The sequence below is a fragment of the Lissotriton vulgaris genome, chromosome 2_1, assembly GCF_964263255.1.
Source record: "Lissotriton vulgaris chromosome 2_1, aLisVul1.2, whole genome shotgun sequence".
NCBI lineage: Eukaryota > Metazoa > Chordata > Amphibia > Caudata > Salamandridae > Lissotriton > Lissotriton vulgaris.
In genome coordinates this window covers 295022394-295044622 of record NC_141687.1, presented here as the reverse complement: position 1 = coordinate 295044622, position 22229 = coordinate 295022394, and the positions used below count along the sequence as shown (strand labels likewise).

The following is a 22229-nucleotide window of genomic DNA, read 5'->3' as shown; positions in this document are numbered from 1 at the left end:
TATTGTTGCCACTCCATTCTCCCCAATGGATCCTTCAAAATTCCAAAGTTTGAATACATTAAGCCCTTGATGTACTAGGGGCTGTACGGGGGCTTGTTGAGAGCTGCAAGTTTTTGTGCTGAGCACACAAGATTTCATAATGATAAGTAAACATACACAGTCCTTTACTTCTGCTTTGCACTCCACAAATTCCTGTGAAAACTTTAGCAAATCCAAAGGAGGAGTTTTTTATCCTCAGCAGTCTATGATCCACCGCAGCCTTGTAAGTTGTATAACCTGTGACCAGGGTGTTACGCTTCCTCTTAGTCTAAAAGGCTTAACTAGCATTAGGAGGTTCCTTTAAACAGTCGAATTGAAAGAGTGTTAAATCGTTGAGTAGCAGTAGTTGCCTTGCAGCAGCCTAGGCTCTACAAATAGCTCATACGCACAGTCCATTTAAAAAGTACTCTTCACTCCCCACGTTCTAGAAAACAAACCTTTTTTTATAAATAACATACCAAAATACCAACTGACGGTGAGAAGTGCTTTTCAAAGATAAGCTCTTGCAAAAACCACAAGTCCAAAAAAGCTCAACAGCTTCTACTAAGTATTCATGAACTCAACAGCTAAATAAAAATAAACCAAAATGCACACTATAAAAATAACAAACTAAGCAAGAAATCAAGAACGGATGGACTTCCTTACACCCTAAAAAGTAGCTAACCACTCAGATTGTGTACTCTTTCTCCAATCCTCTTGAAAGGAATAAGAACGATCATCAATAGCAAACAGCAGCTACATGAATGCAACACTGTTCACTCACTTCACGCTCAGAAGAGAACACTTCAATTCTTCATCGTGGTTAGCGAAGACCAAACACTTTCAATCACATTTCCTCAGTTAAAAACTATAGAAATGATCCCTGAAAGTATAGTCTTAATAAAACTGTTTATCGCTCACACAGACAGAAAGGGGGGAAACCCTCCTTACTTACAGTAAGACACGGTTCGGCATCATCAACTGAAATAAAAACATATAAATATAAACATATCTGTTACTCCACGAAATAACATTCTACCGATACACACGCATATGCATTTATTTACATTAAAACATACTTAATAGATCCTGGTGACACTGCTTTAAAATTTGCATATTTTAAATCAGCAACCAATTAAATTCAACCTGACTCTTCCTGACCCAACGCTGTACCAGAGGGAAAGCTGGAAAATTCTTCAAAAAACTGTGGTTTCCACAATATCATAGAGATGATTTTTAATGGGAATATTTGGTCTAGATTAGGAACAGTCAATCAGCCAAAAGAGTGACACTGATCGCTAGCATATGTGAAGCGACCTGCTAAGCTTGCAAGTGTGGAAACAAAAGTTGTAGCATTACAGCTACCTTGACATTTTGAACAGTTGCCCCACAGATCAAATGTAGGTCAACATCTTTGATCGGTTACCCCAAAAAAAACGAACTGTTCCCCAGTTCACATATAAGACTCTAAGCTGAGGATGGCCTTCGGCGATGGTCCAAACTTTGTGAAAACCTGCTTTCAGCAACTACAGGAGATAACGGAACCTATCGCTTTCAGTAGCGCCCTGAATTCCTGGTTATCTAGGAAAGCGTTCACATGAACAACAACTTGTCCCACCACCCAGCTTGAATTTATGCGGGTTTTTAAAGCTACTAGACTTTTAGCCTCTCAGAACTACAGAAGTATCCAAAATATAGTTTATTTTTTTTGTGCAAAATACTTTTTACACTGGGAAGTGAATACTTGCCGGAAACGTTTGGTACCTAATATTCATCAGAACCCGGAATTGAACTTTTCAGTGTACACTTCTGTCTTCCAGCATATCCTTAAATGAAGAAAGGAACAGCTGTCAACAGTAGACAGTTGTTTAAAAAAAAAACTCTGCCTGTGACCTTCCTTTTTAGATCAGAACTTATCTGCAACACCTTCGGACCACTTACAATTTCTACTTCAATCTTGATTCTTCATAACATATCGCGACAAAAAGTTTTATAGCTCTATGCTAAGCTGTCCAAGGGTTACAGGAAGATATCACAACAGCATTTTTTCTGTCACCTGGCTAAGCTCTCAGCAGATCAGTGATAGATAATTAAAACCTGCCGCTGCAGTCTTTAGTTAGCGAACTAAACTTTAATTCAGCATGATAGACTAAAGTTGAAGGCTAGGGACAAACAGAGGAAAGGGGACCGTTCCTGGTTGCCATTGCCTCTTGCGGCAGGCTAAAAGGCTATCACAATAAGGTCTTAACTGTGTAAGTTTTACGTAAAAAGAGGCCATGGCTGGAAAACCAGTCGGGCAATGCCCCAGACTCTTGCATAACCAAGAAGAACAGTCTATGGGTATTCACCTGGCCTGTCACCACACCGTGAACTTCCACAATTTACGGTCTGGCGCCAGCCCACCTAGCTCTTTTCCTAGGCGTCGCAGCACGGTGGAAATCCAAAATGGTGGCAGTCGGGGCTCGAACCATTAGAAGTTTCAAGGCACAAGGTTTATCCTACTATTTACAAACGGCTGATATTTCGATTCTCTACATGAGGGTCTAATCTTCCAGTGTTCGAATATAGCATAATGGAACGCTAAAGGGGGCTACAATGGTCCTTAAATACCCTCTGTTTGAGTTCTTGACTCAAGTTAAAGCTGAGCTTCTATATCGAGAGGATAGGGTATTTAATCAATGTGATACCCGAGGTAGAAAGTCTATTTTGATATCAAAACATTCCAGTCTATGAATTAAGAATATTCTGAGTTAAAGCAGGAGAACCAAGAAAATGGTACTTGCTGGAGCAGGTGGCTCGTTTTGACCATTATTTTTTATTGTTGCCACTCCATTCTCCCCAATGGATCCTTCAAAATTCCAAAGTTTGAATACATTAAGCCCTTGATGTACTAGGGGCTGTACGGGGGCTCGTTGAGAGCTGCAAGTTTTTGTGCTGAGCACACAAGATTTCATAATGATAAGTAAACATACACAGTCCTTTACTTCTGCTTTGCACTCCACAAATTCCTGTGAAAACTTTAGCAAATCCAAAGGAGGAGTTTTTTATCCTCAGCAGTCTATGATCCACCGCAGCCTTGTAGGTTGTATAACCTGTGACCAGGGTGTTACGCTTCCTCTTAGTCTAAAAGGCTTAACTAGCATTAGGAGGTTCCTTTAAACAGTCGAATTGAAAGAGTGTTAAATCGTTGAGTAGCAGTAGTTGCCTTGCAGCAGCCTAGGCTCTACAAATAGCTCATACGCACAGTCCATTTAAAAAGTACTCTTCACTCCCCACGTTCTAAAAAACAAACCTTTTTTTATAAATAACATACCAAAATACCAACTGACGGTGAGAAGTGCTTTTCAAAGATAAGCTCTTGCAAAAACCACAAGTCCAAAAAAGCTCAACAGCTTCTACTAAGTATTCATGAACTCAACAGCTAAATAAAAATAAACCAAAATGCACACTATAAAAATAACAAACTAAGCAAGAAATCAAGAACGGATGGACTTCCTTACACCCTAAAAAGTAGCTAACCACTCAGATTGTGTACTCTTTCTCCAATCCTCTTGAAAGGAATAAGAACGATCATCAATAGCAAACAGCAGCTACATGAATGCAACACTGTTCACTCACTTCACGCTCAGAAGAGAACACTTCAATTCTTCATCGTGGTTAGCGAAGACCAAACACTTTCAATCACATTTCCTCAGTTAAAAACTATAGAAATGATCCCCGAAAGTATAGTCTTAATAAAACTGTTTATCGCTCACACAGACAGAAAGGGGGGAAACCCTCCTTACTTACAGTAAGACACGGTTCGGCATCATCAACTGAACTAAAAACATATAAATATAAACATATCTGTTACTCCACGAAATAACATTCTACCGATACACACGCATATGCATTTATTTACATTAAAACATACTTAATAGATCCTGGTGACACTGCTTTAAAATTTGCATATTTTAAATCAGCAACCAATTAAATTCAACCTGACTCTTCCTGACCCAACGCTGTACCAGAGGGAAAGCTGGAAAATTCTTCAAAAAACTGTGGTTGCCACAATATCATAGAGATCATTTTTAATGGGAATATTTGGTCTAGATTAGGAACAGTCAATCAGCCAAAAGAGTGACACTGATCGCTAGCACATGTGAAGCGACCTGCTAAGCTTGCAAGTGTGGAAACAAAAGTTGTAGCATTACAGCTACCTTGACATTTTGAACAGTTGCCCCACAGATCAAATGTAGGTCAACATCTTTGATCGGTTACCCCAAAAAAACGAACTGTTCCCCAGTTCACATATAAGACTCTAAGCTGAGGATGGCCTTCGGCGATGGTCCAAACTTTGTGAAAACCTGCTTTCAGCAACTACAGGAGATAACGGAACCTATCGCTTTCAGTAGCGCCCTGAATTCCTGGTTATCTAGGAAAGCGTTCACATGAACAACAACTTGTCCTACCACCCAGCTTGAATTTATGCTGGTTTTTAAAGCTACTAGACTTTTAGCCTCTCGGAACTACAGAAGTATCCAAAATATAGTTTATTTTTTTTGTGCAAAATACTTTTTACACTGGGAAGTGAATACTTGCCGGAAACGTTTGGTACCTAATATTCATCAGAACCTGGAATTGAACTTTTCAGTGTACACTTCTGTCTTCCAGCATATCCTTAAATAAATAAAGGAACAGCTGTCAACAGTAGACAGTTGTTTAAAAAAAAAACTCTGCCTGTGACCTTCCTTTTTAGATCAGAACTTATCTGCAACACCTTCGGACCACTTACAATTTCTACTTCAATCTTGATTCTTCATAACATATCGCGACGAAAAGTTTTATAGCTCTATGCTAAGCTGTCCAAGGGTTACAGGAAGATATTACAACAGCATTTTTTCTGTCACCTGGCTAAGCTCTCAGCAGATCAGTGATAGATAATTAAAACCTGCCGCTGCAGTCTTTAGTTAGCGAACTAAACTTCAGCATGATAGACTAAAGTTGAAGGCTAGGGACAAACAGAGGAAAGGGGACCGTTCCTGGTCGCCATTGCCTCTTGCCGCAGGCTAAAAGGCTATCACAATAAGGTCTTAACTGTGTAAGTTTTACGTAAAAAGAGGCCATGGCTGGAAAACCAGTCGGGCAATGCCCCAGACTCTTGCATAACCAAGAGGAACAGTCTATGGGTATTCACCTGGCCTGTCACCACACCGTGAACTTCCACAATTTACGGTCTGGCGCCAGCCCACCTAGCTCTTTTCCTAGGCGTCGCAGCACGGTGGAAATCCAAAATGGTGGCAGTCGGGGCTCGAACCATTAGAAGTTTCAAGGCACAGGGTTTATCCTACTATTTACAAACGGCTGATATTTCGATTCTCTACATGAGGGTCTAATCTTCCAGTGTTCGAATATAGCATAATGGAACGCTAAAGGGGGCTACAATGGTCCTTAAATACCCTCTGTTTGAGTTCTTGACTCAAGTTAAAGCTGAGCTTCTATATCGAGAGGATAGGGTATTTAATCAATGTGATACCCGAGGTAGAAAGTCTATTTTGATATCACAACATTCCAGTCTATGAATTAAGAATATTCTGAGTTAAAGCAGGAGAACCAAGAAAATGGTACTTGCTGGAGCAGGTGGCTCGTTTTGACCATTATTTTTTATTGTTGCCACTCCATTCTCCCCAATGGATCCTTCAAAATTCCAAAGTTTGAATACATTAAGCCCTTGATGTACTAGGGGCTGTACGGGGGCTCGTTGGGAGCTGCAAGTTTTTGTGCTGAGCACACAAGATTTCATAATGATAAGTAAACATACACAGTCCTTTACTTCTGCTTTGCACTCCACAAATTCCTGTGAAAACTTTAGCAAATACCAAAGGAGGAGTTTTTTATCCTCAGCAGTCTATGATCCACCGCAGCCTTGTAAGTTGTATAACCTGTGACCAGGGTGTTACGCTTCCTCTTAGTCTAAAAGGCTTAACTAGCATTAGGAGGTTCCTTTAAACAGTCGAATTGAAAGAGTGTTAAATCGTTGAGTATCAGTAGTTGCCTTGCAGCAGCCTAGGCTCTACAAATAGCTCATACGCACAGTCCATTTAAAAAGTACTCTTCACTCCCCACGTTCTAAAAAACAAACCTTTTTTTATAAATAACATACCAAAATACCAACTGACGGTGAGAAGTGCTTTTCAAAGATAAGCTCTTGCAAAAACCACAAGTCCAAAAAAGCTCAACAGCTTCTACTAAGTATTCATGAACTCAACAGCCAATTAAAAATAAACCAAAGTGCACACTATAAAAATAACAAACTAAGCAAGAAATTAAGAACGGATAGACTTCCTTACACCCTATAAAGTAGCTAACCACTCAGATTGTGTACTCTTTCTCCAATCCTCTTGAAAGGAATAAGAACGATCATCAATAGCAAACAGCAGCTACATAAATGCAACACTGTTCACTCACTTCACGCTCAGAAGAGAACACTTCATTTCTTCATCGTGGTTAGCGAAGACCAAACACTTTCAATCACATTTCCTCAGTTAAAAACTATAGAAATGATCCCTGAAAGTATAGTCTTAATAAAACTGTTTATCGCTCACACAGACAGAAAGGGGGGAAACCCTCCTTACTTACAGTAAGACACGGTTCGGCATCATCAACTGAAATAAAAACATATAAATATAAACATATCTGTTACTCCACGAAATAACATTCTACCGATACACACGCATATGCATTTATTTACATTAAAACATACTTAATAGATCCTGGTGACACTGCTTTAAAATTTGCATATTTTAAATCAGCAACCAATTAAATTCAACCTGACTCTTCCTGACCCAACGCTGTACCAGAGGGAAAGCTGGAAAATTCTTCAAAAAACTGTGGTTGCCACAATATCATAGAGATCATTTTTAATGGGAATATTTGGTCTAGATTAGGAACAGTCAATCAGCCAAAAGAGTGACACTGATCGCTAGCACATGTGAAGCGACCTGCTAAGCTTGCAAGTGTGGAAACAAAAGTTGTAGCATTACAGCTAGCTTGACATTTTGAACAGTTGCCCCACAGATCAAATGTAGGTCAACATCTTTGATCGGTTACCCCAAAAAAACGAACTGTTCCCCAGTTCACATATAAGACTCTAAGCTGAGGATGGCCTTCGGCGATGGTCCAAACTTTGTGAAAACCTGCTTTCAGCAACTACAGGAGATAACGGAACCTATCGCTTTCAGTAGCGCCCTGAATTCCTGGTTATCTAGGAAAGCGTTCACATGAACAACAACTTGTCCTACCACCCAGCTTGAATTTATGCTGGTTTTTAAAGCTACTAGACTTTTAGCCTCTCGGAACTACAGAAGTATCCAAAATATAGTTTATTTTTTTTGTGCAAAATACTTTTTACACTGGGAAGTGAATACTTGCCGGAAACGTTTGGTACCTAATATTCATCAGAACCTGGAATTGAACTTTTCAGTGTACACTTCTGTCTTCCAGCATATCCTTAAATAAATAAAGGAACAGCTGTCAACAGTAGACAGTTGTTTAAAAAAAAAACTCTGCCTGTGACCTTCCTTTTTAGATCAGAACTTATCTGCAACACCTTCGGACCACTTACAATTTCTACTTCAATCTTGATTCTTCATAACATATCGCGACAAAAAGTTTTATAGCTCTATGCTAAGCTGTCCAAGGGTTACAGGAAGATATTACAACAGCATTTTTTCTGTCACCTGGCTAAGCTCTCAGCAGATCAGTGATAGATAATTAAAACCTGCCGCTGCAGTCTTTAGTTAGCGAACTAAACTTCAGCATGATAGACTAAAGTTGAAGGCTAGGGACAAACAGAGGAAAGGGGACCGTTCCTGGTCGCCATTGCCTCTTGCCGCAGGCTAAAAGGCTATCACAATAAGGTCTTAACTGTGTAAGTTTTACGTAAAAAGAGGCCATGGCTGGAAAACCAGTCGGGCAATGCCCCAGACTCTTGCATAACCAAGAGGAACAGTCTATGGGTATTCACCTGGCCTGTCACCACACCGTGAACTTCCACAATTTACGGTCTGGCGCCAGCCCACCTAGCTCTTTTCCTAGGCGTCGCAGCACGGTGGAAATCCAAAATGGTGGCAGTCGGGGCTCGAACCATTAGAAGTTTCAAGGCACAGGGTTTATCCTACTATTTACAAACGGCTGATATTTCGATTCTCTACATGAGGGTCTAATCTTCCAGTGTTCGAATATAGCATAATGGAACGCTAAAGGGGGCTACAATGGTCCTTAAATACCCTCTGTTTGAGTTCTTGACTCAAGTTAAAGCTGAGCTTCTATATCGAGAGGATAGGGTATTTAATCAATGTGCTACCCGAGGTAGAAAGTCTATTTTGATATCACAACATTCCAGTCTATGAATTAAGAATATTCTGAGTTAAAGCAGGAGAACCAAGAAAATGGTACTTGCTGGAGCAGGTGGCTCGTTTTGACCATTATTTTTTATTGTTGCCACTCCATTCTCCCCAATGGATCCTTCAAAATTCCAAAGTTTGAATACATTAAGCCCTTGATGTACTAGGGGCTGTACGGGGGCTCGTTGGGAGCTGCAAGTTTTTGTGCTGAGCACACAAGATTTCATAATGATAAGTAAACATACACAGTCCTTTACTTCTGCTTTGCACTCCACAAATTCCTGTGAAAACTTTAGCAAATACCAAAGGAGGAGTTTTTTATCCTCAGCAGTCTATGATCCACCGCAGCCTTGTAAGTTGTATAACCTGTGACCAGGGTGTTACGCTTCCTCTTAGTCTAAAAGGCTTAACTAGCATTAGGAGGTTCCTTTAAACAGTCGAATTGAAAGAGTGTTAAATCGTTGAGTAGCAGTAGTTGCCTTGCAGCAGCATAGGCTCAACAAATAGCTCATACGCACAGTCCATTTAAAAAGTACTCTTCACTCCCCACGACCTAAAAAACAAACCTTTTTTTATAAATAACATACCAAAATACCAACTGACGGTGAGAAGTGCTTTTCAAAGATAAGCTCTTGCAAAAACCACAAGTCCAAAAAAGCTCAACAGCTTCTACTAAGTATTCATGAACTCAACAGCCAATTAAAATAAACCAAAGTGCAAACTATAAAAATAACAAACTAAGCAAGAAATTAAGAACGGATAGACTTCCTTACACCCTATAAAGTAGCTAACAACTCAGATTGTGTACTCTTTCTCCAATCCTCTTGAAAGGAATAAGAACGATCATCAATAGCAAACAACAGCTACATAAATGCAACACTGTTCACTCACTTCACGCTCAGAAGAGAACACTTCGGGGCATATTACCAACAACTAGCGATAATTTTTGTCTCTAACTTGTTTAGAGACAAAAATTATCGCCGCACATCGGCGATTTTTATCGCAGATAAACCTTGCTATTAACAAGGTTTATCGCAAATGCGATAAAAAACGGCCGAAATGCATGAATATCGCTGAAAAGTCAGCGATATTCATGCATTATCGAGCAAATGCTCTTAGCCATGTTATCCACCTCCCATTGGATAACATGGCTAAGAACTGCTCAGGGCAGGTGTTAGCTTTTGGAGATATTCCCGCTTAGCGCGAATATCTCCAAAAGTTGGTAATAGGAGATAGCGATGTTAGCGACTGTTTTCAGTCTCTAACATCTTGGCACGCCCACTTTGCATCTCATTAGTGATAAATATCACTGACATGCAAAGTGGGGCCCAAGATGGTCGCTATCTCCTACTAGCTGTCGCTAACTGGTGTTAGCGACAGCTTGGTAATAGGGAGATAATTTTATCTCCGCTTTCTTGGCTTTTAAAGCCAAAAAAGCGGAGATAAACCCCCTTGATAATATGCCCCTCTATTTCTTCATCGTGGTTAGCGAAGACCAAACACTTTCAATCACATTTCCTCAGTTAAAAACTATAGAAATGATCCCTGAAAGTATAGTCTTAATAAAACTGTTTATCGCTCACACAGACAGAAAGGGGGGAAACCCTCCTTACTTACAGTAAGACACAGTTCGGCATCATCAACTGAAATAAAAACATATAAATATAAACATATCTGTTACTCCACGAAATAACATTCTACCGATACACACGCATATGCATTTATTTACATTAAAACATACTTAATAGATCCTGGTGACACTGCTTTAAAATTTGCATATTTTAAATTAGCAACCAATTAAATTCAACCTGACTCTTCCTGACCCAACGCTGTACCAGAGGGAAAGCTGGAAAATTCTTCAAAAAACTGTGGTTTCCACAATATCATAGAGATGATTTTTAATGGGAATATTTGGTCTAGATTAGGAACAGTCAATCAGCCAAAAGAGTGACACTGATCGCTAGCACATGTGAAGCGACCTGCTAAGCTTGCAAGTGTGGAAACAAAAGTTGTAGCATTACAGCTACCTTGACATTTTGAACAGTTGCCCCACAGATCAAATGTAGGTCAACATCTTTGATCGGTTACCCCAAAAAAACGAACTGTTCCCCAGTTCACATATAAGACTCTAAGCTGAGGATGGCCTTCGGCGATGGTCCAAACTTTGTGAAAACCTGCTTTCAGCAACTACAGGAGATAACGGAACCTATCGCTTTCAGTAGCGCCCTGAATTCCTGGTTATCTAGGAAAGCGTTCACATGAACAACAACTTGTCCCACCACCCAGCTTGAATTTATGCGGGTTTTTAAAGCTACTAGACTTTTAGCCTCTCAGAACTACAGAAGAATCCAAAATATAGTTTATTTTTTTTGTGCAAAATACTTTTTACACTGGGAAGTGAATACTTGCCGGAAACGTTTGGTACCTAATATTCATCAGAACCCGGAATTGAACTTTTCAGTGTACACTTCTGTCTTCCAGCATATCCTTAAATGAAGAAAGGAACAGCTGTCAACAGTAGACAGTTGTTTAAAAAAAAACTCTGCCTGTGACCTTCCTTTTTAGATCAGAACTTATCTGCAACACCTTCGGACCACTTACAATTTCTACTTCAATCTTGATTCTTCATAACATATCGCGACAAAAAGTTTTATAGCTCTATGCTAAGCTGTCCAAGGGTTACAGGAAGATATCACAACAGCATTTTTTCTGTCACCTGGCTAAGCTCTCAGCAGATCAGTGATAGATAATTAAAACCTGCCGCTGCAGTCTTTAGTTAGCGAACTAAACTTTAATTCAGCATGATAGACTAAAGTTGAAGGCTAGGGACAAACAGAGGAAAGGGGACCGTTCCTGGTTGCCATTGCCTCTTGCGGCAGGCTAAAAGGCTATCACAATAAGGTCTTAACTGTGTAAGTTTTACGTAAAAAGAGGCCATGGCTGGAAAACCAGTCGGGCAATGCCCCAGACTCTTGCATAACCAAGAAGAACAGTCTATGGGTATTCACCTGGCCTGTCACCACACCGTGAACTTCCACAATTTACGGTCTGGCGCCAGCCCACCTAGCTCTTTTCCTAGGCGTCGCAGCACGGTGGAAATCCAAAATGGTGGCAGTCGGGGCTCGAACCATTAGAAGTTTCAAGGCACAAGGTTTATCCTACTATTTACAAACGGCTGATATTTCGATTCTCTACATGAGGGTCTAATCTTCCAGTGTTCGAATATAGCATAATGGAACGCTAAAGGGGGCTACAATGGTCCTTAAATACCCTCTGTTTGAGTTCTTGACTCAAGTTAAGGCTGAGCTTCTATATCGAGAGGATAGGGTATTTAATCAATGTGATACCCGAGGTAGAAAGTCTATTTTGATATCACAACATTCCAGTCTATGAATTAAGAATATTCTGAGTTAAAGCAGGAGAACCAAGAAAATGGTACTTGCTGGAGCAGGTGGCTCGTTTTGACCATTATTTTTTATTGTTGCCACTCCATTCTCCCCAATGGATCCTTCAAAATTCCAAAGTTTGAATACATTAAGCCCTTGATGTACTAGGGGCTGTACGGGGGCTCGTTGGGAGCTGCAAGTTTTTGTGCTGAGCACACAAGATTTCATAATGATAAGTAAACATACACAGTCCTTTACTTCTGCTTTGCACTCCACAAATTCCTGTGAAAACTTTAGCAAATACCAAAGGAGGAGTTTTTTATCCTCAGCAGTCTATGATCCACCGCAGCCTTGTAAGTTGTATAACCTGTGACCAGGGTGTTACGCTTCCTCTTAGTCTAAAAGGCTTAACTAGCATTAGGAGGTTCCTTTAAACAGTCGAATTGAAAGAGTGTTAAATCGTTGAGTAGCAGTAGTTGCCTTGCAGCAGCCTAGGCTCTACAAATAGCTCATACGCACAGTCCATTTAAAAAGTACTCTTCACTCCCCACGTTCTAAAAAACAAACCTTTTTTTATAAATAACATACCAAAATACCAACTGACGGTGAGAAGTGCTTTTCAAAGATAAGCTCTTGCAAAAACCACAAGTCCAAAAAAGCTCAACAGCTTCTACTAAGTATTCATGAACTCAACAGCCAATTAAAAATAAACCAAAGTGCACACTATAAAAATAACAAACTAAGCAAGAAATTAAGAACGGATAGACTTCCTTACACCCTATAAAGTAGCTAACCACTCAGATTGTGTACTCTTTCTCCAATCCTCTTGAAAGGAATAAGAACGATCATCAATAGCAAACAGCAGCTACATAAATGCAACACTGTTCACTCACTTCACGCTCAGAAGAGAACACTTCATTTCTTCATCGTGGTTAGCGAAGACCAAACACTTTCAATCACATTTCCTCAGTTAAAAACTATAGAAATGATCCCTGAAAGTATAGTCTTAATAAAACTGTTTATCGCTCACACAGACAGAAAGGGGGGAAACCCTCCTTACTTACAGTAAGACACGGTTCGGCATCATCAACTGAAATAAAAACATAGAAATATAAACATATCTGTTACTCCACGAAATAACATTCTACCGATACACACGCATATGCATTTATTTACATTAAAACATACTTAATAGATCCTGGTGACACTGCTTTAAAATTTGCATATTTTAAATCAGCAACCAATTAAATTCAACCTGACTCTTCCTGACCCAACGCTGTACCAGAGGGAAAGCTGGAAAATTCTTCAAAAAACTGTGGTTGCCACAATATCATCGAGATCATTTTTAATGGGAATATTTGGTCTAGATTAGGAACAGTCAATCAGCCAAAAGAGTGACACTGATCGCTAGCATATGTGAAGCGACCTGCTAAGCTTGCAAGTGTGGAAACAAAAGTTGTAGCATTACAGTTACCTTGACATTTTGAACAGTTGCCCCACAGATCAAATGTAGGTCAACATCTTTGATCGGTTACCCCAAAAAAATGAACTGTTCCCCAGTTCACATATAAGACTCTAAGCTGAGGATGGCCTTCGGCGATGGTCCAAACTTTGTGAAAACCTGCTTTCAGCAACTACAGGAGATAACGGAACCTATCGCTTTCAGTAGCGCCCTGAATTCCTGGTTATCTAGGAAAGCGTTCACATGAACAACAACTTGTCCTATCACCCAGCTTGAATTTATGCTGGTTTTTAAAGCTACTAGACTTTTAGCCTCTCGGAACTACAGAAGTATCCAAAATATAGTTTATTTTTTTTGTGCAAAATACTTTTTACACTGGGAAGTGAATACTTGCCGGAAACGTTTGGTACCTAATATTCATCAGAACCCGGAATTGAACTTTTCAGTGTACACTTCTGTCTTCCAGCATATCCTTAAATGAAGAAAGGAACAGCTGTCAACAGTAGACAGTTGTTTAAAAAAAAAACTCTGCCTGTGACCTTCCTTTTTAGATCAGAACTTATCTGCAACACCTTCGGACCACTTACAATTTCTATTTCAATCTTGATTCTTCATAACATATCGCGACAAAAGGTTTTATAACTCTATGCTAAGCTGTCCAAGGGTTACAGGAAGATATCACAACAGCATTTTTTCTGTCACCTGGCTAAGCTCTCAGCAGATCAGTGATAGATAATTAAAACCTGCCGCTGCAGTCTTTAGTTAGCGAACTAAACTTTAATTCAGCATGATAGACTAAAGTTGAAGGCTCGTGACAAACAGAGGAAAGGGGACCGTTCCTGGTCGCCATTGCCTCTTGCGGCAAGCTAAAAGGCTATCACAATAAGGTCTTAACTGTGTAAGTTTTACGTAAAAAGAGGCCATGGCTGGAAAACCAGTCGGGCAATGCCCCAGACTCTTGCATAACCAAGAAGAACAGTCTATGGGTATTCACCTGGCCTGTCACCACACCGTGAACTTCCACAATTTACGGTCTGGCGCCAGCCCACCTAGCTCTTTTCCGTAGGCGTCGCAGCACGGTGGAAATCCAAAATGGTGGCAGTCGGGGCTTGAACCATTAGAAGTTTCAAGGCACAGGGTTTATCCTACTATTTACAAACGGCTGATATTTCGATTCTCTACATGAGGGTCTAATCTTCCAGTGTTCGAATATAGCATAATGGAACGCTAAAGGGGGCTTCAATGGTCCTTAAATACCCTCTGTTTGAGTTCTTGACTCAAGTTAAAGCTGAGCTTCTATATCGAAAGGATAGGGCATTTAATCAATGTGATACCCGAGGTAGAAAGTCTATTCTGATATCACAACATTCCAGTCAATGAAGTAAGAATATTCTGAGTTAAAGCAGGAGAACCAAGAAAATGGTACTTGCTGGAGCAGTGGCTCGTTTTGACCATTATTTTTTATTGTTGCAACTCCATTCTCCCCAATGGATCCTTCAAAATTCCAAAGTTCGAATACATTAAGCCCTTGATGTACTAAGGGCTGTACGGGGGCTTGTTGGGAGCAGCAAGTTTTTGTGCTGAGCACACAAGATTTCATAATGATAAGTAAACATACACAGTCCTTTACTTCTGCTTTGCACTCCATAAATTCCTGTGAAAACTTTAGCAAATACCAAAGGAGGAGTTTTTTATCCTCAGCAGTCTAAGATCCACCGCAGCCTTGTAAGTTGTATAACCTGTGACCAGGGTGTTACGCTTCCTCTTAGTCTAAAAGGCTTAACTAGCATTAGGAGGTTCCTTTAAACAGTCGAATTGAAAGAGTGTTAAATCGTTGAGTAGCAGTAGTTGCCTTGCAGCAGCCTAGGCTCTACAAATAGCTCATACGCACAGTCCATTTAAAAAGTACTCTTCACTCCCCACGTTCTAAAAAACAAACCTTTTTTTATAAATAACATACCAAAATACCAACTGACGGTGAGAAGTGCTTTTCAAAGATAAGCTCTTGCAAAAACCACAAGTCCAAAAAAGCTCAACAGCTTCTACTAAGTATTCATGAACTCAACAGCTAAATAAAAATAAACCAAAGTGCACACTATAAAAATAACAAACTAAGCAAGAAATTAAGAACGGATAGACTCCCTTACACCCTATAAAGTAGCTAACCACTCAGATTGTGTACTCTTTCTCCAATCCTCTTGAAAGGAATAAGAACGATCATCAATAGCAAACAGCAGCTACATAAATGCAACACTGTTCACTCACTTCACGCTCAGAAGAGAACACTTCAATTCTTCATCGTGGTTAGCGAAGACCAAACACTTTCAATCACATTTCCCCAGTTAAAAACTATAGAAATGATCCCTGAAAGTATAGTCTTAATAAAACTGTTTATCGCTCACACAGACAGAAAGGGGGGAAACCCTCCTTACTTACAGTAAGACACGGTTCGGCATCATCAACTGAAATAAAAACATATAAATATAAACATATCTGTTACTCCACGAAATAACATTCTACCGATACACACGCATATGCATTTATTTACATTAAAACATACTTAATAGATCCTGGTGACACTGCTTTAAAATTTGCATATTTTAAATCAGCAACCAATTAAATTCAACCTGACTCTTCCTGACCGAACGCTGTACCAGAGGGAAAGCTGGAAAATTCTTCAAAAAACTGTGGTTTCCACAATATCATAGAGATGATTTTTAATGGGAATATTTGGTCTAGATTAGGAACAGTCAATCAGCCAAAAGAGTGACACTGATCGCTAGCATATGTGAAGCGACCTGCTAAGCTTGCAAGTGTGGAAACAAAAGTTGTAGCATTACAGCTACCTTGACATTTTGAACAGTTGCCCCACAGATCAAATGTAGGTCAACATCTTTGATCAGTTACCCCAAAAAAACGAACTGTTCCCCAGTTCACATATAAGACTCTAAGCTGAGGATGGCCTTCGGCGATGGTCCAAACTTTGTGAAAACCTGCTTTCAGCAACTACAGGAGATAACGGAACCTATCGCTTTCAGTAGCGCCCTGAATTCCTGGTTATCTAGGAAAGCGTTCACATGAACAACAACTTGTCCTACCACCCAGCTTGAATTTATACGGGTTTTTAAAGCTACTAGACGTTTAGCCTCTCGGAACTACAGAAGTATCCAAAATATAGTTTATGTTTTTTTGTGCAAAATACTTTTTACACTGGGAAGTGAATACTTGCCGGAAACGTTTGGTACCTAATATTCATCAGAACCCGGAATTGAACTTTTCAGTGTACACTTCTGTCTTCCAGCATATCCTTAAATGAAGAAAGGAACAGCTGTCAACAGTAGACAGTTGTTTAAAAAAAAAAACTCTGCCTGTGACCTTCCTTTTTAGATCAGAACTTATCTGCAACACCTTCGGACCACTTACAATTTCTATTTCAATCTTGATTCTTCATAACATATCGCGACAAAAGGTTTTATAACTCTATGCTAAGCTGTCCAAGGGTTACAGGAAGATTGGAAAGGGGCGACCGAATCGGTCCCCCCGAACTTATGGCCGAGTACCTCGATCCCCCCGGGAAGCCATTTTGGGCGGGAGGCGCGTCTCAGCTGGTATGCCCGAAGCGGCGTAGCTGGGGCGCGCTCGTTCCCGCCCTAGAGTGGGCTGGCCTAGACACCGATGCAGCCAGCCACGCCCTCAGGGGCAGGCAGGGGCGGGTATACGCCCGCCCTGAAGACGGATAAAAAGGGACGCAAGACCAGAAGACATCCTCTTGTTCTTGTGCCCTGAAGCTGCACCTCCTCGCTGCACGTGAGCTCGGGACAGAACGAAGAGCCAATTTTGAGCGTTTTAATCTCTCTCTTTGTCTTTTAGATACTTCGTCGGAAGGATGCCCAAGAAAGGAGCAAAGAGAATGTCGACTGACCAGTTGGTTCGGGCACTCATGAAGGACATGTCCGAAATTAAGAAGCGGTTGGCGGAGCGAGACGGCGAGGAGGGATCGGGGCGTCCACCGGCCGGAGGGAAGCCAAAGAGGCCGAGAAGGGGGCCGGTCGGGGGAGACGTCCCGGTTCCCTGTTCCCCGCTCGAGGCGCCAGCCCCGGTACCGGCCCCGGTACCGGATGAGGGGAATCCGATTCCCGTGATAGTTACCCCGACGTCTGCCGGAGATATGCCTCCCGAGTTGGCGGCACAGTTAGCAGCATGGTTGGGGGACAGTAATGGGGGCGCCATGGCTACCGAAGCGCAAGCTCTCATAAAGCAGTTGCGCGAGAAACGTGATACAGCCAAGGTGCCCGCGCCGGATGCGGCGATAGACAAGCCACGAGGGACGGAAGCAGCGTCCGGTGCAGGTAAGCGGCCATTGCCGATTGCAAGGGATGAGTCAACACCCTCTCGTAGAGAAAGATTGGGGCAACATGTTCCTTTGCCAATAAAGGAAAAGATTTGGGCGGGGGAATACGTTAACATTTTCTCCCTGCTCGTTGATCACTATGAGGTCGAAACTGTTAAGGGTCAAAAGGATCTGATGCATCCGAGTGTTTGGCGCGCAAAAATGGCCGCCTTTAAAGTGAATGAAAATATTGGTAACTGGGGTAATGCTTGGGGAATTTTCACGGCAATTTTGGGGGAACGGAGGCCTGATTTGCTCCCTGAATTTCCAGTATATCAGTCACGAATTATGGGGTACTCGACATCACACCAAGGTAACCAATGGTTCTGTTATGACAACCTTTTCAGGAAAGCGATGGAGCATAACAAAAGTTTAACCTGGGACTGTTACGATTCTTTAACATGGAATAAGATGAAAGAGTCGGGAATGTTGAAAGTGCCATTGGTAGGGAGTGCTGTTAGTGAGTCCTCCCGCCAAAATGGGGGGACGCCCTTTCGGTCGGGTACGGGTACAGACGATTACCCGAGACCCGCCGGCAATACAGGGAAGAGGGGGTTCTGTTTCAATTTCAACAGAAGCAAATGTACTAGGCCCCCGGGGTCTTGTAAGTTCAAACACGAATGTAGTAGTTGTGGGGCACCCCATCCTGAGTCCTCGTGCAGAGCCAAATCGGGTGAAAATGGGGGTAGAGGAGGCGCTAAACAGGTCTAATATAGTCCGAGGGGCGCCTTTACCAACCCCGATTGATACCCTGGCGATGATTCCCTGGCTCAGCGAATACCCAGATCGTACTTCTGCTGGGGTGCTACGAAACGGTTTTTCATATGGTTTCCGCATCCCGGTGGGTAGCTTTCAGGGTGTCGGGTCGTGCAAAAATCAACTTTCCGTCTTGCAGCATACTACTGTAGTACAGGATAAGATCCGGAAAGAGGTCAACCGAGGTCGGGTTGCCGGCCCGTTTCCTGTCCCCCCGGTACCGAACTTTGTTTGTTCTCCTTTAGGGGTGGTCCCCAAGAAGGACCTGGGTGAGTTTCGATTGATTCACAATTTATCAGCCCCTCATGGCCTTTCTGTAAACGATGCAATTAATCCAGAAATGTGTTCGGTGCGGTACGCATCATTCGATGAGGCCGTAGCCATTTTGAATCGCCTGGGGCCCGGGACGCTGATGGCGAAATCAGATATCGAGTCAGCGTTCCGTTTGCTCCCGGTATACCCGGATGATCAACGTTTGTTGGGATTCACGTTTCAAGGTTTGTATTACATGGACAGGTGTATGCCAATGGGGTGCTCGATATCTTGTGCTTATTTCGAGAAATTCAGTAGTTTTCTGCAATGGGTTTACACGAAGAAAACAGGTTTTCGGAATGTGATGCATTACCTCGATGATTTTCTGTTCCTTGGGGCCGCTGGGGATGATGAATGTGCCCGGGCCTTGACTGAATTTTGTGTTTTAATGAATCAATTTGGCGTGCCGTTGGCACCAGGTAAAACTGTGGGTCCCACGACTTGCCTCGAGTTCCTCGGGATCGAGTTGGACTCTAGTGAGGGTTGTTTTCGTTTACCAGCTTCCAAAGTATCGAAATTCAAGACAGCCCTGCAAATGTGTATCACTGCATCTAAAGTTACGCTGCATCAATTGCAGCAATTGGTGGGGAAGTTGAATTTTGCCTTAAGGGTGATCCCGATGGCACGCCCCTTCTCCCGTTCGATTGCACAGGCGATGGTCGGCCTAAAAGAGGGTCACCATCGCACGAGGTTATCGACCGAGGTCCGCCAAGACATGCGTATTTGGTTAGCATTCCTGGCGGATTTCAATGGTCGAGTCGTCTGGAACAAACCGGCCTTGTCCTCTGAAGAGCTGGGTCTATGGACGGATTCAGCGGGAAGCATGGGTTTCGGCGCCATCTTCGGCACAAAATGGTCGGCACAAAAGTGGCCAACATGGTGGCACGATGAGGGGCTGACGAGTAATATTGCTTTCCTTGAGCTGTTTCCTATTTTGGTGGCCCTCAGATCCTGGCCCGATGGTTTCAAAAATCATTCTGTCATATTTTGGTCTGACAATATGACCGTTGTAGAATGCATTAATAGTCAGGCAGCACATTGTAAAATGATTTTGAGGCTGCTTAAAGAAATTGTCTTACTGTGTATGCAACTGAACGTGGTATTCAGAGCAAAACATGTCCCGGGGGTGATGAATCAGGCTGCTGATGCACTGTCTCGTTTTCAAATGCAGGCTTTCTCGGGTTTCCTTCCCTCAGCGGACCCCGAGCCAGCACCCTTTCCCGAAGCTCTCTGGTCTCTCGGTGCCCCGAACTTCGTTACCTCGTGGGAGAGAGTCTAGCACCAAGGACGAGGAAGGCATACGAAGGGGCGTTTCGGGCTTATTTGGCCTTTTTGGGGACTGAGAGAGGGGGACTTTGGGGGCATGAGGATTGGGTAGTACATTTTCTGATGTCCTTGCGTAAGGCTGGGAAGTCGGTGGCTACAGCCCAGAGGCATCGTGCTGCCATCTCCTTTGTTGCCAGGGCTCATAATATCCAGGACCCGACAGCGTCTTTTGCTGTACAGAAAGCGCTGCGTGGGTGGCAACGCCTTGAGGGTCGCAGAGTAGATGAGAGGCGCCCGATAGGTCTGGATAGGTTGTCCCAGTTGCTGGCCACACTCCCCGACATATGCTCGTCTCAGTTCGAGGCCTGTTTGTTCCGAGCCGCTTTTACGCTTGCATTTCACGGGGCTATGAGGATAAGTGAGCTGGTGGCAAGGAGCAAGCAGGATGTGGCGGGGGGTTTGTGCCAGGAACACGTTCAGATCAGGGGTGAGACTATGACGGTATCCTTTGTCAAGTCAAAAACCGATCAAAGTGGGGTGGGAGACTGCATAGTCATTCGCAGGATTCCAGGGTCCTCCATGTGTCCGGTGAGGTGTTTAGAGGATTACCTAGCACAAAGGGTGGCATCATGGGGGGGGACAATGTTGAGACACGCGGACGCCACCCCACTGACAAAGTTTCAGTTTCAGCGGGTGCTCGCGATGTCAATTACCGCAGCAGGCTTGGACCCGGGTGAGTTTGGGACCCATTCCTTTCGGATAGGGGCTGCTACAGAGGCTACAGCCAGGGGTCTGAGTGTTGAACAAGTAAAACGAGTGGGGCGTTGGTCCTCCAATTGTTATAAGAGGTATGTGCGGTTGCACATGTTGTGAAGCTGTAACAATGTACTCACGCTTCTTGTCTTTTGTTTGGTTTTCAGTTACGCAAGCCTTCGAGGCGGGGCGGACTATGCAGTCGACCCAACACCGGGCCAGCGGTCAGACATCACCGGCTGTGAGAAAGGAGGTGTGGGTCGTGGGCCACTCATACGTGAGGCGTGCCGCAGACGTATTCAAAGCAGGTGACATGATTCACGTAGCTGGGGAATACGGGTACAGGATGTCCTTCTACGGAAGGGGCGGTCTCTGTATTGACCAGTTTCAAGCTTACTTTGAGGGTTTGTTAGGGCGGATGAGGTCACCGCCGTCTATAGTCATAGTACATTTAGGGGGCAATGATTTGGTCACCACCGGTAGACGACTTCTCCTGGAGGCAATGCTTTCCACCGTAAGTTGGTTGGCGAGGAAAGTTCCGGGGTGCATAATTGCGTGGTCTCATATGATCCCACGAAAAGTGTGGCGGGGGGCTATTTCGATCCCTGCTTTGAACCATTCTGTTAGGAAACTTAATAACAAAATGAGTAGGTTGTTCCGTTCCAGGACATTGCATTCTATCTCGCACGGTTGTATTAATGATGACAGTATGTATATGGGGGATGGTGTGCATTTGTCTCGGGTGGGAAATGAGTTACTCATAGGAGACTTCTTAGCATGGTTAAAAACGTTGGAACATGACCTTTAGCTAGGAGTTTTGGTGGGGGGCCCGGATAGCCGGTCAACTATCCGGGCCTGTGGCGGTAAGGTCATGATCGGTGAGCACTAATTAGTAGATCCCTATGAGTGGGCGTCACCCAACACGGATGGGAGCGCTCGGGAGAGGTGGCCATTGGCCCCTCAATGGGGAGGCGGTCCCTTCTAAGGATGGGTCGCCGGAAGTAAAGGAAAGGCGGTCAAGGCCCCTTCCTTTGTAGGAGGGGTTACAGCCCCCTCCTGGGGAATTTCCCGGGGCCAGTGACATCTGCGACGGCAGATGCGGTAAGTTGTGTGGGGTTGGGATAAGGGCCACGATACCTTCTAGATACCTCACACGAGTATTCGAACGACCTTTAACTGGCGTCGAGTTTTAGGTGCCCCCGTCAAGTCAAGGGAAATTGGTAGTAGTTGCACTTGAGGTACGCCTCCGTGCTGTCGCCCATCCCAAGTGGGAGGGGTAAGTCCGGTTAGGGATCTTGACACCGGTTATGACCTTGCCGTTGGCCCTTAAACGTTAGGTTGTACAATTTCAATATGTCAAGAAATGTTTTGTAGGTTGCTAGTTCGGCTAGGAGAACCTCTGTATTAGAGAATCTGTTAAGGTTAGCCAAACATCGCAATATGGTAATGAAATTGTACATAACATGAAACGTTTAATGTTTTAATTTTGTTTTAATAAATAC

General features: G+C 42.9%; 5 non-coding genes and 2 pseudogenes across 5 annotated transcripts; all 7 read right to left on the bottom strand.

Annotated features, from left to right (window-relative positions):
• Nucleotides 1–701: 701 nt before the first annotated feature.
• Nucleotides 702–917, bottom strand: LOC147730040 (small nucleolar RNA U3). The gene has a single exon (XR_015309037.1). It is a non-coding gene; the product is annotated as a small nucleolar RNA U3 (small nucleolar RNA).
• Nucleotides 918–3535: 2618 nt separating this feature from the next.
• LOC147730039 (small nucleolar RNA U3) lies at nt 3536–3751 on the bottom strand. The gene has a single exon (XR_015309087.1). It is a non-coding gene; the product is annotated as a small nucleolar RNA U3 (small nucleolar RNA).
• A 2613-nt stretch (nt 3752–6364) lies between these two features.
• LOC147730038 (small nucleolar RNA U3) lies at nt 6365–6580 on the bottom strand. The gene has a single exon (XR_015309007.1). It is a non-coding gene; the product is annotated as a small nucleolar RNA U3 (small nucleolar RNA).
• Nucleotides 6581–9197: 2617 nt separating this feature from the next.
• On the bottom strand, nt 9198–9373 carry LOC147730037 (small nucleolar RNA U3; annotated as a pseudogene).
• Nucleotides 9374–9848: 475 nt separating this feature from the next.
• On the bottom strand, nt 9849–9963 carry LOC147730036 (small nucleolar RNA U3; annotated as a pseudogene).
• A 2617-nt stretch (nt 9964–12580) lies between these two features.
• LOC147730035 (small nucleolar RNA U3) lies at nt 12581–12796 on the bottom strand. The gene has a single exon (XR_015309006.1). It is a non-coding gene; the product is annotated as a small nucleolar RNA U3 (small nucleolar RNA).
• A 2618-nt stretch (nt 12797–15414) lies between these two features.
• LOC147730034 (small nucleolar RNA U3) lies at nt 15415–15630 on the bottom strand. Its single transcript, XR_015309000.1, has one exon. It is a non-coding gene; the product is annotated as a small nucleolar RNA U3 (small nucleolar RNA).
• Between the last annotated feature and the right edge of the window lie 6599 nt (nt 15631–22229).